Source organism: Hyla sarda, unplaced genomic scaffold, assembly GCF_029499605.1.
Source record: "Hyla sarda isolate aHylSar1 unplaced genomic scaffold, aHylSar1.hap1 scaffold_655, whole genome shotgun sequence".
Lineage (NCBI taxonomy): Eukaryota > Metazoa > Chordata > Amphibia > Anura > Hylidae > Hyla > Hyla sarda.
Genome location: NW_026610670.1, coordinates 50,059 through 66,633, shown reverse-complemented (window position 1 = coordinate 66,633; position 16,575 = coordinate 50,059).

The window sequence follows — 16,575 nt, the reverse complement described above, 5'->3', positions numbered from 1 at the left end:
AGGATGAAAATCTGCTAATTCTCTTTTCAGGACCCAAGAGAGGTCTTAAAGCTTCAAAGCCCTCCATCAGTAGATGGGTAAAAGATGCCATTCGTATTGCCATGGTATCCCAAGGTAAGGAGCCTCCTGAGTTTGTAAAAGCTCATTCCACCAGGTCTGTATCTACCTCCTTTGCGGAAAGGAGTCTTGTTCCCTTGGAACATATATGCAAAGCTGCTTCCTGGAGTTCACTCTCCACATTTATCACCCACTACAGACTTGACAGTAGATTGGCCGATTTATCCTCATTTGGACGGACAGTATTATCTGCCGTCAGGCATGAGAGCCCTCCCTCATAGGGTTTCTGCTTGCCATTTCCCCATCTGTGCTACTGGTTAGGACGTAAGGGAATCGTTAATTTCTAACGATAATTTGTTTTCCCTTAGTCCTAACAGTAGCACAACTTTCCCTCCCTAGTTAAGTTATTTTCTTCTATTATTTGCCTTTAGTTCTTCTTGTTACTACACAATGGAGCAGAGGATGACCCTCTTACTTATACAGGGTGTTGTGGGTGTGTCTTTACTGATTGTTTAATTAGGTTCAATAAAACTTCCATCTGTCCTACCAGTTCGCGGGGGGTGGAATACCCCATCTGTGCTACTGTTAGGACTAAGGGAAAACAAATTATCGTTAGAAATTAACGATTACCAACAAAACATAAATATAGCTTTCCTTAATTAAGTTTTAACTGAAAACATCCGAATAGGAAACTTATCCCCACATACCATACACAAAATGCAATAAACAAAAAAAAATAGGGCTAACTGCCATAAAAATAATAAGGAAATAAATAAAATAATTCCATCTTGGAAATACCATTAATTTTACACACATACAACAACCAATACTCACAATATATATTATATCATAACAACGAAAAAAATAAATAAATAAATAAAAAAAAATACAAAAATGTATAATAAAAAGAGGGCTTATTGCCATAACTAAAAATAATTCCAACTTGGAAATTTTTATTTTATTTTATTTTTTCCCCCTTTCTCCTTTCCCTTCTCTTTAAACTATAGTAACACACACATGCATGGATACATTACCATAAGGGGAAAAAAAAAACACAATAATATCAACTAAAAGCTGGTCCGACTGCCTTTACCCTACAATGAGGTATAACACTATACAAAAATACATAAAACTATTTATACTTATGAAATACATGTAAACAAGAATAAAACCTAAAGAAAAATAACCTACACTATGAACTCTCCCGTCACCCACACCACTCCCACTGGACATGGTCAGAGTTCGTGTATCACAGTGTTTTTTTTATTTATTTTTTTTTTTTTTTACTGAAACAGTCATTGTCCATAAACTGACCCAAGTCAGACCCAAAATATCATCCCCTCCCCCCCAACAACCCCCACCCAACCTAAAATGAATCCCCCCCACTATTGTTAACTAACTCAACAATGTACTAATTCACTACAACCACAGAAATAGTATGAAAAACAAAGTAATACTGTACTACAAACCCCCACCAGGCCCAAGATTGGTTGCCTGCAAGCCCTTTACATTCAAATTACAGAAAACAAAACAAAAAGCTAGAGTGACATGCATAGCCCACCACCAGGAAGAAGGATGGCAATCCTGATAAAACTAAGTTTCAAAATGCTTACCCTATGAACCTTACTTCTAATCCTATCGCTATCCCTTCATAAAACTGACCCTATACTCACCCTAACATCTATATACTGTCCCTAACCAAAATTAAGGTACATCAAAAGAAAACCCTCTCCACAGGAGAGAAGCCCTACTGGTACCAAGACTGCCATACTCCAAAGACCTGATCTTCCCGAGGTCACCAGTGATGTTCCTACATACCTCCACCTCGGAGAGGACTTTCTGTTGGGTCGATACTAAGCACCATGCATTCCACGTGTAGTACCTAACCACTAAGCTAACTAAGAATAAAGTGCCCCGATCACGGCCACCCAGGTTCCTGAATGCCCCATAAGCCCACTCCGGATAGGAAAGGCCGGCAAGTTGACTCCAGCCGATGGAAGCGCCCACCCTGTTGTAAACCCCTATATTAAAGGGACAATGAAGCAGGAAGTGGTCCATGCTTTCCAGCGTGTCCCTGCACTCTTCTCGGGGACATCCCCGGTCATCAGAGTTCCTGTACTTCAGGTTGTCCCTCACATATAGCTTCCCCTGAAAGCAGCGCCAGGCCAAGTCCCAAAACTTCTGGGGGATCCTTTTCATATTTAAAAGATGCAACCCCACCCTCAGATCCCGACCTGGGCAGTCCCTGAGCGCCAGAGGCTTCTGGAAGTGGGTCAACAGAACCCGTTTGTCAAGGAACTGCCTTGACTGGGTCCTGATCTCCCACACTCCCAGACCCCACCGACGCATCGCCTTCAGAGTCGGGGTAGCGTAAGCCGGAAGATATCCATGTGGTGTACGGAGGTCCTTCACTTGCCCTCCTGTCTCCCATTCCTGGAAGAAAGGCCGAAACCATTCCCTGCAGGAGAGTACCCACGGAGGAGCCCTCTCTGACCAGAGGTTTGCAATGTTGGCTTTCAAGAAGGTGTTTGTTAAGAACACCACAGGGTTTACCATAGATAAACCCCCTAGTCTCCTCGTGCGGTACGTAACCTCCCTCTTGACTAGGTTCAACCTGTTCCCCCATAACAGTTGGAAAAACAGGCTGTAGACCCTAGTGTAGTAAGCCTCTGGTAAAATACATACACTGCCCAGATAGATAAACAAGGGGAGCAGGTACGATTTGATCAGGTGTACCCTTTCCCTGAGGGTCATAGACCAACCCTTCCACTGGTCCACCCTCTGAGTGGCATCCTGGAGCTTACCATCCCAGTTTTTGGTGGGATAATCATCCTGGCCGAATGTGATGCCCAAAACTTTTGCTGACTCTTGGGGCCCTGGAAGGGTGTCCGGGAGATCAAACGTGGGGTCTCCCCCTCCCAGCCAGAGACTCTCACACTTATCCTGGTTGATCTTAGACCCGGATGCCTCCGAGTAGCGGTCCACTTCCGACATCACCACATCGTCCTCCTCTCTCGAGGAGACGAAAATGGTGACATCATCAGCGTACGCCACCACTCTCTGGGCGACACCCGACTCCGCCAGAATCATCCTGACTCCCGCCAATGGTCCGCAACTCACCCTCCTAAGGAAGGGATCGATCGCAAATACATATAAGAGCGGGCTCAAAGGACAACCCTGACGGAATCCGGACCCCACCTCAAAAGAGCGGCCAGACCACCCGTTCACGAGCGGGAAACTCTCTGCCCCTGCATACAAGATCTTAAGCCAATTAACAAAAGTACACGGTAAGCCATATCTCAGGAGGACGGACCAGAGGTAGTCATGGTTCACTCGATCAAATGCTTTGGCCTGATCCAAGGACAGTAAGTACCCCTTCCAGAGACCCGCACTACTCCGCTCCACTGCCTCCCTGACACTGAGGACAGCACTTAAGGTGCTTCGGCCTGGAACAGAGCAGTGCTGAGCCCCCGAAAGGAGCCGGGGTGCAAACTTCACCAGCCGATTAAACAGTATCTTGGCCAGAAGCTTCCTGTCTGTATTGAGAAGAGCTATGGGCCTCCAATTCTCAATACGGCTGGGATCTTTACCCTTTGACAGAAGAATCAGGGCTGACCTCCTCATTGACTTTGGTAGAGTGCCCGAGGAGAGACACTCATTGAATACCTCAGTCAAGAGGGGAGCTAAAGACTCCTTAAAGGTCCAGTACCACTCGGATGTTAAGCCATCCGGACCTGGCGACTTCTTGGGGGCAAGCCCCTCGATCGCCAGTCTCACTTCCTCTTCCCTGATTTCTTCTGCCAAAATGCCAAGAGAGGGGTCTACCCCTGGCTCAGGAATGGTTTCAACCAGGAAAGCCGACATCCCGTCTCGATCTAGATCCTTCCTCCCAAGAGGTGCGAGTAAAAGGATCTGACGACCTCCAGGATCCCTGATCTGGACCGATTCAGAGATCCCGTACTATCAATCAGTCCTATACTACTTTACTACTCACTGACATCTTGCAGTTCCTGTAAGGGTCGGGCGAGCGGTACTTCCCGTAATCCCTCTCAAAAACCAAAGATGCGTGCCTATCGTACTGACACATCATCAGCAAGGACTTCACTCTGGAGATATCCTCTCGGCTACCTCCAGTCGAGACGAGAAGCTCGAGTTTCCTCCTCAGACCCTGATACAGGCGATACCTGTTCAGGGACCTGAGGCTCGAGAGCTGGCGGAAGAACCCCGCAACCCGCTTCTTGAATATCTCCCACCACTCAGACTTACTACTACAAAAGTCCAGTAAAGGTACCTGACTCTGAAGAAAATCCTCAAAGGACTGTCTTATCTCTGTTTCCTCCAGGAGGGACAAATTCAGCTTCCAATAACCTTTTCCCATCCGGGGGGTCTCTGAAACATTCAGGGAAAACAAAATCATACAGTGGTCGGAGAACTCCACCTCAACCACGGACACTGCGGAAGAGACGGCTTCCTCCTTTAAATAAAACCTGTCTAGACCTGCTGCTACCTCAATTAAAGGTGAAACCCGGGTGGCCTGAGGGGCTCCGGATGTGGGCATCCTCTAGGCGAGCTTCCCTGACTATATTACTAAGGGCCACACAGTCATAAGCCAGCCGATCATTGGAACCTCTCCTATCTTGGGACCTCGTGACATTATTGAAGTCCCCTCCAAAGATCACTTGCCGGCTAGTAAAAAGAAAGGGCTTAATCCTCATAAAGAGATCCTTACGGCCCCACTTTGTTTGTGGGGCGTAGATGTTAATGAGCCGGAGCTCTTGTCCCTTCATGAAGACATCTAAGATCAGGCACCTCCCCATTTCTAACTCAATGACCCGTCTGCATTCGACCGGAGCGGTAAAAAGGACCGCCACCCCACTATACGGCTCAGCCGCAAGAGACCAGTGGGAGGGGCCGTGCCTCAACTCTCTTCTGGCTTTCACCAGAGAGGCTAGATCTGACAACCTGGTCTCCTGTAAAAAGAAAATGTCGGCTTCAACACGGCCGAGAAAATCAAAGGCTGCGAATCTAGCCGTATCAGACTTTATACTGGCACAATTAATAGATGCCAGCGTCAATGGGGTGAGTGCTGCCATCCTGGGTAATTGAGTTAGACGGCCTTACCCATTTTTTTTTCTTGCCCTTCTTCTTAACCGCCTCATCCCCTGAAGAAGAAGGAGCATTCTTACTTTCTTTAGATCTCTTTTTTGACTCAGACTGATCCATCTGGCTCCCATCTCCATCTGGCCCTGAGTTAGCCCTGCCCTCCGAGGAAGATGCCTCAACAGGACAGGACCCAGTTCCCCCTGGAGGCTCCAATCCCTCAGGCACCCCATCCTCGCCACCCCCCTCCAATGAGGGGGAGGAGATGGTATCAAGGACAAGGTACCTGTTCGATAGGTCAATCAGAAGGGGGGCAGGTAAGCTTCCTTTTAGGACCTGGCCTTTAGCACCTGAAATAGAGGACTGAGACTTCCCCTTTACAACTTTTTTGCCCTTGTCTTTTTTCTGCCTTTCCCTCCCCTCCTCATCCACCCTTTCATAGTGGGAGGAATCAGAAAGATCAGCCTCTTTTTCCCTCTCGCCTTAGTTTGGCAGGCCCCTTCTTGCTCTTCATTAACCCTGTTGCTCCTTCACCCATGCAAGTACCCTCCCCAGCCGGGGCAACCCTAAAGCTCTCCCCAGCTGGAGCGGCCACCACACGGGAAAAGGCGCTGGGGCAACGGCTGAAAGGGTGTCCTAGGACACCACACAGATGACACCGGATCTGCCCACAGGATGCAGCCAAATGACCAGCCCCACCACACAAAGCGCAAACCTGCACAGTGCAGGCTGCGCTAAAATGGGTAGGACTACCACACCTGTGGCAGACTTTAGGCTGCCCCTGGTAGAATCCTTGGATTCTGTCATGTCCGAGGAAGGCTGCCGATGGGATGTGGGCAACTGTGCTCCCTGAACGCCTAAGTTTGACGGAAAACGTCCAGGCCCCAGACCAGATCCCGTGCTCATCAAGATTTTTCTTGGGCATGTCCGTCACATCCCCATAACGACCGAGCCAGGTCATGATGTCGTAGCAAGAGAGCGACTCGTTACGGGTCAAAACGGTCACTCTCTTGGTTTGGTTCTGCTGGGATATCGCTTTTACAGAGAAATCCCGCCAGCCTGGCTCGTTCTTCACCATCTCGTAATTCGACCAGAAAAGTTCAAGACCCTCTGGCCGAACAAAGCTGATGTCGAACTCAGAAGAACCATAGGGGTGAATCAGGGCAAAGATGTCACTCGCCCTGAACTCCATCTGAAGGAGGAGCTCAACCACCCTTGCCCGGGGCGGACACGCATCTTTACCCCTCCAAATCAGATGGGCCACATTCCTACGGTTACTATCCTGCCCGGGTGTCGGGAGGGACCACATCACCTCCCCATTCTGTTCTCGGAAGGCACCCAGACCATGCCTCTCTATCCAAAAAGACAGGTCAACCGAACCCCTCCCTTCTACCTCAATTGACCTATCACCCTTACGCAGAGCCTCCAGGAGGCGCCGCTGCAAGTGACCCCCAGAACCAGATGGAGACGGGGACCCTCTTGATTCCCCGGCAGCGACGCTGGCATAGCTTCTAGCAGTCACCACCAGGGGGGCAGCTGAACCAGCCCCTACTTCCTCAGTACTCTTTACTGATCCAGTGACATCCCTTTGCCCGCCTCCAGCACTCTTCTCTTGCACACCGATAGCATCCCTCTCTTGTACACCTCTAGCACCCCTCTCTTTCACACCGCTAGAATCCCTCTCTTGCACACCGCTAGCACCCCTCTCTCGCACACCGCTAGCACCCCTCTCTTGCACACCGCTAGCACCCCTCTCTTGCACACCGCTAGCACCCCTCTCTTGCACACCGCTAGAACCCCTCTCTCACACACCGCTAGCACCCCTCTCTTGCACACCGCTAGCACCCCTCTCTTGCACACCGCTAGCACCCCTCTCTTGTACTCCTCTAATGCCCCACTCTTGCACACTGCTAACATTTTCATGCAACATACCATCACCAAAATTTTCACTCTCTTTTGCACTCTTCCCTTTCACACTATTATCCTGGCTAAACTTTCCTGAGCTGGCCGGGTTATTTGCGTATGCCATGGGGGTTTGTGCTGCTGGTCCCGCCCCCGATGACCGCTTTTTCGGTTCTGGCGATGTTACTTCCAGTTCCAGTGATGACACTTCCTTCAACGCCGATGATGTTCCCAGTGACAACAGCTTCACACTGGGTGGGAGCTGTCCCTCCGGACGCACCCCCACCCCTCCTACAGCAGCCGACGTGCAGGGATTCCCCACAGCGTCAGTGCAACCTTCAGGAGCCACCTCACCCGACCGCCCGGGCTTTTCTACCAATCCAGACGCATGGACACTCCCCCCCCCCCTCACAGAGGAGTGCCCTGCTACGCCCAGATCGCTCGGGGGACCACCCCCCGAGCAGACAGCAACATCACCAAGCTCCGGCACTAGGACACGCCCCCTGCCCACCTGGGGTGGTCCTGCAGCATCGGAGTCGCCCACCTTAAGCCTGTCCTGCCCTTCCCTACCGACAGGCGGGCTCCTTGGCGTCTGCAGCCATCTTAGAAACCTTATCCACCATGTACCCCCCATGCTGGCCCCGCTTTACAGCAAAAGCGGGGTCGGGCAGACTGGGGGGCCCACCAGCCTGAACCACCTTTTCAGATGGCCCAGACTGCTGGAGAGAAGAATAAACAAGTCTGGTGACCTCTCCTTTTTTCCTTTTATTTCTCCTCTTCCTCTTGCCCTTCACCTCAGTATCTGGGCCCAAGTCATTTCCAAATGAAAAGTTCTCAAAATGGGTAGGTGACTCTTGGAGAACAATCGCCTTCAGCAATCCACCACCAATTAACCCATTGCTGCTGCCGCTGTCGTCACTGCTGTCATCTGACGTTACAGGCAGGGCTACCTGATCAGGATTTATGTATGAACTCTGGGTTGTGTCCTCCTCCATTTCACTCTCCTCTGCACCACCATCTTGCTTCTCTTTAGCACCTTCCTCAGCACTGTCCTCTCTTTCTCCACCACCATCTTCCTCCACACTGTCCTCCTCAGCACTGTTCTCTCTTTCTCCTCCACCATCCACCTCCACACCATCCTCCTCTGCACTGCTTTCGCTGTGACTGACCTCCTCCTCTCTTTCTGGGTTCTGCTGGCCTCTGAACCGACTTTCATTGCAGAGTTTTTCTCTGAAGATACCAGCCCCTTCCATGATCTCCATCCTCACCCTTTCTACCTCCTCAACCTCTTTTTTCAGGGTGCGCACTTTAGCCGAATACACTGGCCTTAGATTTTTTGAGGTGTAATCAGCCTGGTAACAGGCAAATTTTAAGTCCTCTCTTAGCCCACGAAGCATTTTGCCAAGACGCTCATACTCCGCCATTTTTGCTTGGAGTCGGGACCCAAAAGTGGCCAAAGACTCCCTGGGACCCAATACCCCCCATTGTTGGGGTTCAGAGGTACCTTGCCTCCCCATGTTTCTCCTCAACTCCTCAACTTCATGCAGGCCTTCACCTGCAGCCTTGCTTGTAGCCTTCCTTGCAGCCTTGCGGCTTCCAGATATTGACGGTGGAGTTGGTTCTGCATTTCTGCGGATCCTGGAGGATCTCCGTACCCCATCCTGGGAGTTGGCCGTTGCAATGTCACCTCCACCTCCCGCCGGCCTGGTACGGGAGGTTCGGACGTTGGGGTTCATGCAGGGAAGCCCTTCCCCGAAGGCTGCCACAAACCTGGGGGGGGGGGAGGGCTGGTGAAAATCCTGCTGCTCTCTGGTTCTCTGGTTCTCCTGGAGCTGACGATCACACAACCACACCCTGAACAGGAAGTAGTGCAACAGCTGGAGACACCCTATTTGGGAAGCACTGCTGTAGGGTAATTTGGTGGTGGATGCAAATCCCTCATTTAGGCCTCAAATGCACATGGTGCTCTTTCACTTTGGAGCCCTCTCATATTTCAAGGCAACAGTTTTGGGTTACAAATTTTTTTTCTCTTCTTTTACCCCTTAAGAAAAGGTAAATTTTGGGTCTACACCAGCATGTTAGTGTAAACAAAGTGTACCATATACATTTGAGGCCTAAATTGGTGATTTGCACAGGGGTGGCTGGTAGTTACAGCAGTTCTGACATAAACATAAAAAACACCCATATGCGACCCCCATTTAGAAAACTACACCCCTCACGTAAAGTAACAAGGGGTATAGTGAGCCTTAACATCCCACAGGTGTTTGACAAATTTTAGTTAAAGTTGGAGGTGAAAATAAAAAAATGTATATTTTTTTCCCTAAAATGCTATTGTTACCCCAATTTTATCATTTTCACAAGGGGTGATAGGAGAAAAAGCCCAGCAAAATTTGTAACCCCAAATCTTCTGAGTCAGAAAATACCCCACATGTGGATGTAAAGTGCTCTGCGGGTGAACTACAGGGCTCAGAAGAGAAGGAGCACCATTGGGCTTTTGGAGAGAGAATCTGGCTGAAATTGAAGGCCATGTGCGTTTAGGCCTCCATGGTGCCAGAACAGTGAACCCCCCCCCCCCCACATGTGACCCCATTTTGGAAACTACACCCCTAATAAGAAGTGCAGTGAGCATTTACATCTCACAGGTGTCTGATAGATTTTTTTGAGCAGTGGTCTGCCAAAAGAAAAATGAAAATTTTTCATTTGCACAGCCCACTGTTCCAAAGATCTGTCAAATGCCAGTGGGGTTTAACCCCTTAAGGAACCAGCCCATTTTCACCTTAAGGACCCAGCCATTTTTGCACATCTTACCACTATCATTTTAAGCATTAATAACTCTGGGATGCTTTTACTTTTCATTCTGATTCTGAGATTGTTTTTTCGTGACATATTCTACTTCATGTTAGTGGTAAATTTTTGTTGAGGCTTGCATCATTTCTTGGTGAAAAATTCCAAAATTTGATGAAAAAATAGAAAATTTTGCATTTTTCTAACTTTGAAGCTCTCTGCTTGTAACAAAAACAGACATTCCAAATAAATTATATATTGATTCACAGATACAATATGTCTACTTTATATTTTCATCATAACGTTGACAGGTTTTAACTTTTAGAAGATATCAGAGGGCTTCAAAGTTCAGCAGCACTTTTCCAATTTTTCACAACATTTTCTAAATTGGAATTTTTCAGGGACCAGTTCAGTTTTTAAGTGGATTTGAAGGGCCTTCATATTAGAAATACCCCACAAATGACCCCATTATAAAAACTGCACCCCTCAAAGTATCCAAAATGACATTTGGGTAAGTGTGTTAACCCTTTAGGTGTTTCACAGGAATAGCAGCAAAGTGAAGGAGGAAATTCAAAATCTCCATTTTTTACACTCGCATGTTCTTGTAGACCCAGTTTTTGAATTTTTACAAGGGGTAATAGGAGAAAAAGACCCCTTAAATTTGTAAACCAATTTCTCTAGAGTAAGGAAATGCCTCATATGTGTATGTAAAGTGTTCGGCTGGTGCAGTAGAGGGCTCAGAAGGGAAGGCGCAACAATGGGATTTTGGAGAGTGAATTTTTGCTGAAATGGTTTTTGGGGGGCATGTCACATTTTGGAAGCCCCTATGGTGCCAGAAGAGCAGAAAACCCCCACATGGCATACCATTTTGGAAACTACACCCCTCAAGGCACGTACCAAGGGGTCCAGTGAGCCTTAACACCCCACAGGTCTTTTACGACTTTTCGTTAAATTCGGATGTGTAAATGAAAAAAAAAAAAAAAAAGTTTCACTTCCAGGCAGTGGAAGAGAGGTGGTTGTGGTTGTGATAAATATAAAGCAAATACACTATGTTGAGCTAGCGACTGTTTGTCTGTATACAAGAGTGTGAAGCATACAAGTGAGTGAGTATAAAAGTGAGGGGACTTAAAATTAACCCCTTTGCGCAGAATGTCATATATAAACGCCGGGTTGTGCAGTGCGTTCGCGCATCCCGGCGTTTATAAATGACATGCAGTTAACCCGGCGCTGCACAGCAGCGCAAGGGTTAACAGGCAGAAATCCCGTGCCCAGCGGCGGGAGACAAGTTCTGCTTGACATCCCAGGACCATCTGTAATTGGTCCTGGGATTAGAGCCCTGTGATTGGTCCCTGTGGACCAATCACAGTGTATCAGTGTCTTTGTTACAATAACACCGGCTCCGAAGCTTTCAGTTCGTTCTGAACAGCGATCGGAGCCGGTGTTAGTGTTAGGACAGAAGACAGAAGACAGAAGAGTGTTAAAAAGCTTTTCTAAAAGCTAAAAATTTAAGTGGAAGTAAAAGAACCCCCCCTGTAGTGCCCCTTACCCTGCTGCTGCTGCCGCCGTCTGAAGTCTGCAGCCTGTCCGATCTGACAGGCTGCAGTGAAGATCCTAGTGACTGTCACTGTATATAACAGTGACAGTCTTGTATAAATCTGTGCCCCAGTAGTGCCCAGCAGTGCCCCCCAGTGCCCATCTGTGCCCATCTGCTGCCTCCTAAGTCTGCAGCCTGTGCGATCTGACAGGCTGCAGTGAAGATCCTAGTGACTGTCACTGAATATAACAGTGACAGTCTAGTGCCCATCAGTGCCCATCAGTGTCCAGTAGTGCCCATCAGTGCCCAGCAGTGCCCATCAGTCTCCAGTAGTGCCCAGCAGTGCCCCTTCCAATTGCTGTCCTCCCTGTCTGAAGTCTGCAGCCTGTGTGATCTGACAGGCTGCAGTGAAGATTGTAACTTGTAACTGTAACTGAATATAGTTACATTCTACAGTACAGTACAGTAATAAAGTTTCAGTGCCCATCAGTGCCCCTTATCCTGCTGCTGATTCATTCATTCGTTCATTCATTAATTCATTCGTTCATTCATTCATTCGTTCATTCATTCATTCATTCATCAGCTGTGAAGAAATTGAAGTCTGTCACTGACCATAACAGTGACAGTGAAGAATAATATAAAATACTGTCAGTGCCCCTGAAGTGACTGTCACCCTTTCATCCCATCACCACCTTGCACACCTCCATACTACCCTGTTACGTTTTTTCCTGGTGCGTCACTGATTAGTGACAGCAGTGACAGTTCGCCGCTGTTTTTTTTTAGTTCTAGTGGCGCTTTTTGTTTCAGTTTTTCCGTTGTTATAAAAAAAGTAAAAAAGTAAAAAAAATATATAAAAATATAAAAATACAAAAAAAATATTGTTCTAGTGTTGTACATCAGAGACACTTCGCCACTTATAGTGTCATCCAATATGTCAAGGCGTCGCATGTACAGCACTGAGGAGGCATATGCCTTCTTGGCATCTTCCTCTGGTTCAGATAGTGGTGAAGAGTTGTTATATTTGCCCTCTTCTTCTTCCTCTTCCACTGATTCTGACGAGGAACCTCCCCGCCACCGCCCTAGGCCAGGTCCTAGTACCAGTCCTAGTACCAATATTGAGCCAGGTCCTAGTGCCATCTCTGAGTGGGCTCCAGCTTCAAACTTTATACCCAATTTGCCTGAGTTTGTGGCCACTGCAGGCATTCGTGTTGACACCGTGGGGTTGAAAGAAGCTGATTTTTTTCAGCTCTTCTTTTCAGAAGAGCTGATTAATTTGATAGTGGAGGAAACCAACCGGTATGCTGAGCAATTCATTGCGGCCAATCCACAGGCATATCATGCTAGGCCTTATCAATGGACGCCAACCAATGCACTAGAGCTCAAAAAATTTTTTGCCCTTTTGTTTAACATGGGCATAGTTAAAAAGCCCACAATTCGCTCCTATTGGAGTAATGATATGCTTTACCATACTCCACTGTACCGGTCGGTCATGCCAAGGAATCGGTTTGAAGCCCTCCTCAAATTTCTACATTATGCTAATAATGAAAATTGTCCACCTCCCAGTGATCCAAATTTTGATCGCATATATAAAATTCGGCCCCTTGTTAATTATTTAAATCAAAAATTTTCTGAAGTTTACACCCCAGAAAAAGAGATTGCAGTGGACGAATCTCTTGTGCACTTCAAATGAAGGTTGCACTTTAGGCAATACCTGCCTAACAAACGGGCCAGGTATGGGGTAAAACTTTATAAGTTGTGCGAGAGCACAACCGGCTATACGCACAAATTCAGAGTCTATGAGGGGAAAGACTCTAAAATAGAGCCCCCAGAGTGTCCCCCCGTACTAAAAACAACGGGAAAAATAGTATGGGATCTAGTTCACCCCCTGCTAGATCAAGGGTATAACATCTACCTTGATAATTTTTACACTAGCGTCCCATTACTACAATGCCTGTTTGCCAAGGGGACTGTGGCCTGTGGTACCATCAGGCGAAATCAAAGGGATCTGCCTAAAATTTTTGTACGGCAAAAGTTGAAGAAGGGGGAAAGCAAGGCTGTGTGCAAGGACAACATGATGCTTGTGAAGTACCAGGACAAGCGTGATGTTCTTGTACTAACCACCTTACACCCAGACAGATCCACCCCTGTCCAAGTCCGTGGTACCACAGAGAGTGCCCCTAAACCGGTGTGTATCCAGGACTATAATAAGTTCATGGGAGGGGTGGATCTGTCAGATCAGGCCTTGCAGCCGTACACTGCCCTACGCAAAACTAAGACCTGGTATAAAAAATTGGCACTGCACCTCTTCCAAATTACCATGTACAATTCATTTGTGGTGTACAAACGTGCAGGAAATACATGCACATACCTGCAATTCCAGAAAAATGTTATTAAGGACTTTCTGTTTGGGGATCCGGAAGGGGAGGAAAGCAGAGCCACAGGATCGGAGAACAGAATAGTTCCAGGGCAACATTTTCCTGCGGTAGTTCCCCGTAGAGAATCGGGGAGTAGGCAACAGAAGCGGTGTCGGGTGTGCTCCAAGCGTGGCATTAGAAAATGCACTATATACCACTGTGAGACATGTCCCCACAAACCCGGTCTGTGCATTGAAGACTGTTTTAAAATCTATCACACAACATATGATATCTAATTTTGTCCCCTTTAATTATTTTTAGAATGACTTTGGATAACTCTACCCAATGCACCCTTGGAATGACATGTGAGCAATTCATTTATTTCCCCCTTTTTCTCCACTAAACTATTAAAAAAAATCTAATTGGCAAACCCCTAATAAAACTAAAAATTCCCATTATACCCCTAGATGAATACCTTGGCAGGTATAGTTTTATATTTTCAACATTTTGCTAAACCCTTAACAAAAAAAAAAATTCCATTATACCCCTAGATGAATACCTTGGCAGGTATAGTTTTATTTTCACTATCTTGCTAAACCCCTAAACAAAACTTAAAAAAATTTCCATTATACCCCTAGATGAATACCTCAGCAGGTTCCCGGGGTTCTGGCTCCATAGGGGCTTCCTAAATCCGACATGCCCCCAAAAAATTCTCTCTCCAAATTTTGCTCCTTCCCTTCTGAGACCTGTAGTTCACCAGCAAAGCATTTTACGTGCTTTTATGGGTTATTTCCTTGCTCAAGGGAAATGGGGCTACAAATTTTGGGGTAATTTTTCAGCTATAACCCCTTGTAAAAATGAAAAATTTGGGGAAAAACAAGCATTTTAGTGATTTTTTTATTTTATTTTTTACATATGCAAAAGTCGTGAAACACCTGTGGGGTATTAAGGTTCACTTGACCCCTTGTTACATTCCCCAAGGGGTCTAGTTTCCGAAATGGTATGCCATGTGTTTTTTTTTTTTGCTGTCCTGGCACCATAGGGTCTTCCTAAATGCGGCATGCCCCCAGAGCACTTCCAAAAAGCCAAAATGTGACTCCTTCTCTTCTGAGACCTGTAGTGTGTCAGCAGAGCACTTTTCACCCCCATATGGGGTGTTTTCTGAATCGGGAGAAATTGGGCTTCAAATTTTGGGGGGCATTTTCTGCTTTAACCCTTTGTAAAAATGTCAAATTTTTGAGAAACCAAGCATTTTAGGTAAAAAATATATATATTTTTTTACATATGCAAAAGTCGTGAAACACCTGTGGGGTATTAAGGTTCACTTTACCCCTTGTTACATTCCCCAAGGGGTCTAGTTTCCAAAATGGTATGCCATGTGTTTTTTTTTTGCTGTCCTGGCACCATAGGGGCTTCCTAAATGCGGCATGCCCCCAGAGCAAAATTTGCTTCCAAAAAGCCAAATGTGACTCCTTCTCTTCTGAGACCTGTAGTGCACCAGCAGAGCACTTTTCACCCCCATATGGGGTGTTTTCTGAATCGGGAGAAATTGGGCTTCAAATTTTGGGGGGTATTTTCTGCTTTAACCCTTTGTAAAAATGTAAAATTTTTGAGAAACCAAGCATTTTAGGTAAAAAATATATATTTTTTTTACATATGCAAAAGTCGTGAAACCCCTGTGGGGTATTAAGGTTCACTTTACCACTTGTTACGTTCCCCAAGGGGTCTAGTTTCCAAAATGGTATGTCATGTGTTTTTTTTTCCTGTCCTGGCACCATAGGGGCTTCCTAAATGCGGCATGCCCCCAGGGCAAAATTTGCTTCCAAAAAGCCAAATGTGACTCCTTCTCTTCTGAGACCTGTAGTGCACCAGCAGAGCACTTTTCACCCCCATATGGGGTGTTTTCTGAATCGGGAGAAATTGGGCTTCAAATATTGGGGGGTATTTTCTGCTTTAACCCTTTGTAAAAATGTAAAATTTTTGAGAAACCAAGCATTTTAGGTAAAAAATATATATATTTTTTTACATATGCAAAAGTCTTGAAACCCCTGTGGGGTATTAAGGTTCACTTTACCCCTTGTTACGTTCCCCAAGGGGTCTAGTTTCCAAAATGGTATGTCATGTGGTTTTTTTTTGCTGTCCTGGCACCATAGGGGCTTCCTAAATGCGGCATGCCCCCAGGGCAAAATTTGCTTCCAAAAAGCCAAATGTGACTCCTTCTCTTCTGAGACCTGTAGTGCACCAGCAGAGCACTTTTCACCCCCATATGGGGTGTTTTCTGAATCGGGAGAAATTGGGCTTCAAATATTGGGGGGTATTTTCTGCTTTAACCCTTTGTAAAAATGTAAAATTTTTGAGAAACCAAGCATTTTAGGTAAAAAATATATATATTTTTTTACATATGCAAAAGTCTTGAAACCCCTGTGGGGTATTAAGGTTCACTTTACCCCTTGTTACGTTCCCCAAGGGGTCTAGTTTCCAAAATGGTATGTCATGTGGTTTTTTTTTGCTGTCCTGGCACCATAGGGGCTTCCTAAATGCGGCATGCCCCCAGAGCAAAATTTGCTTCCAAAAAGCCAAATGTGACTCCTTCTCTTTTGAGACCTGTAGTGCGCCAGCAGAGCACTTTTCACCCCCATATGGGGTGTTTTCTGAATCGGGAGAAATTGGGCTTAAAATTTTGGGGGGCATTTTCTGCTTTAACCCTTTGCAAAAATGTAAAATTTTTGAGAAACCAAGCATTTTAGGTAAAAAATATATATATTTTTTTACATATGCAAAAGTCGTGAAACCCCTGTGGGGTATTAAGGTTCACTTTACCCCTTGTTACGTTCCCCAAGGGGT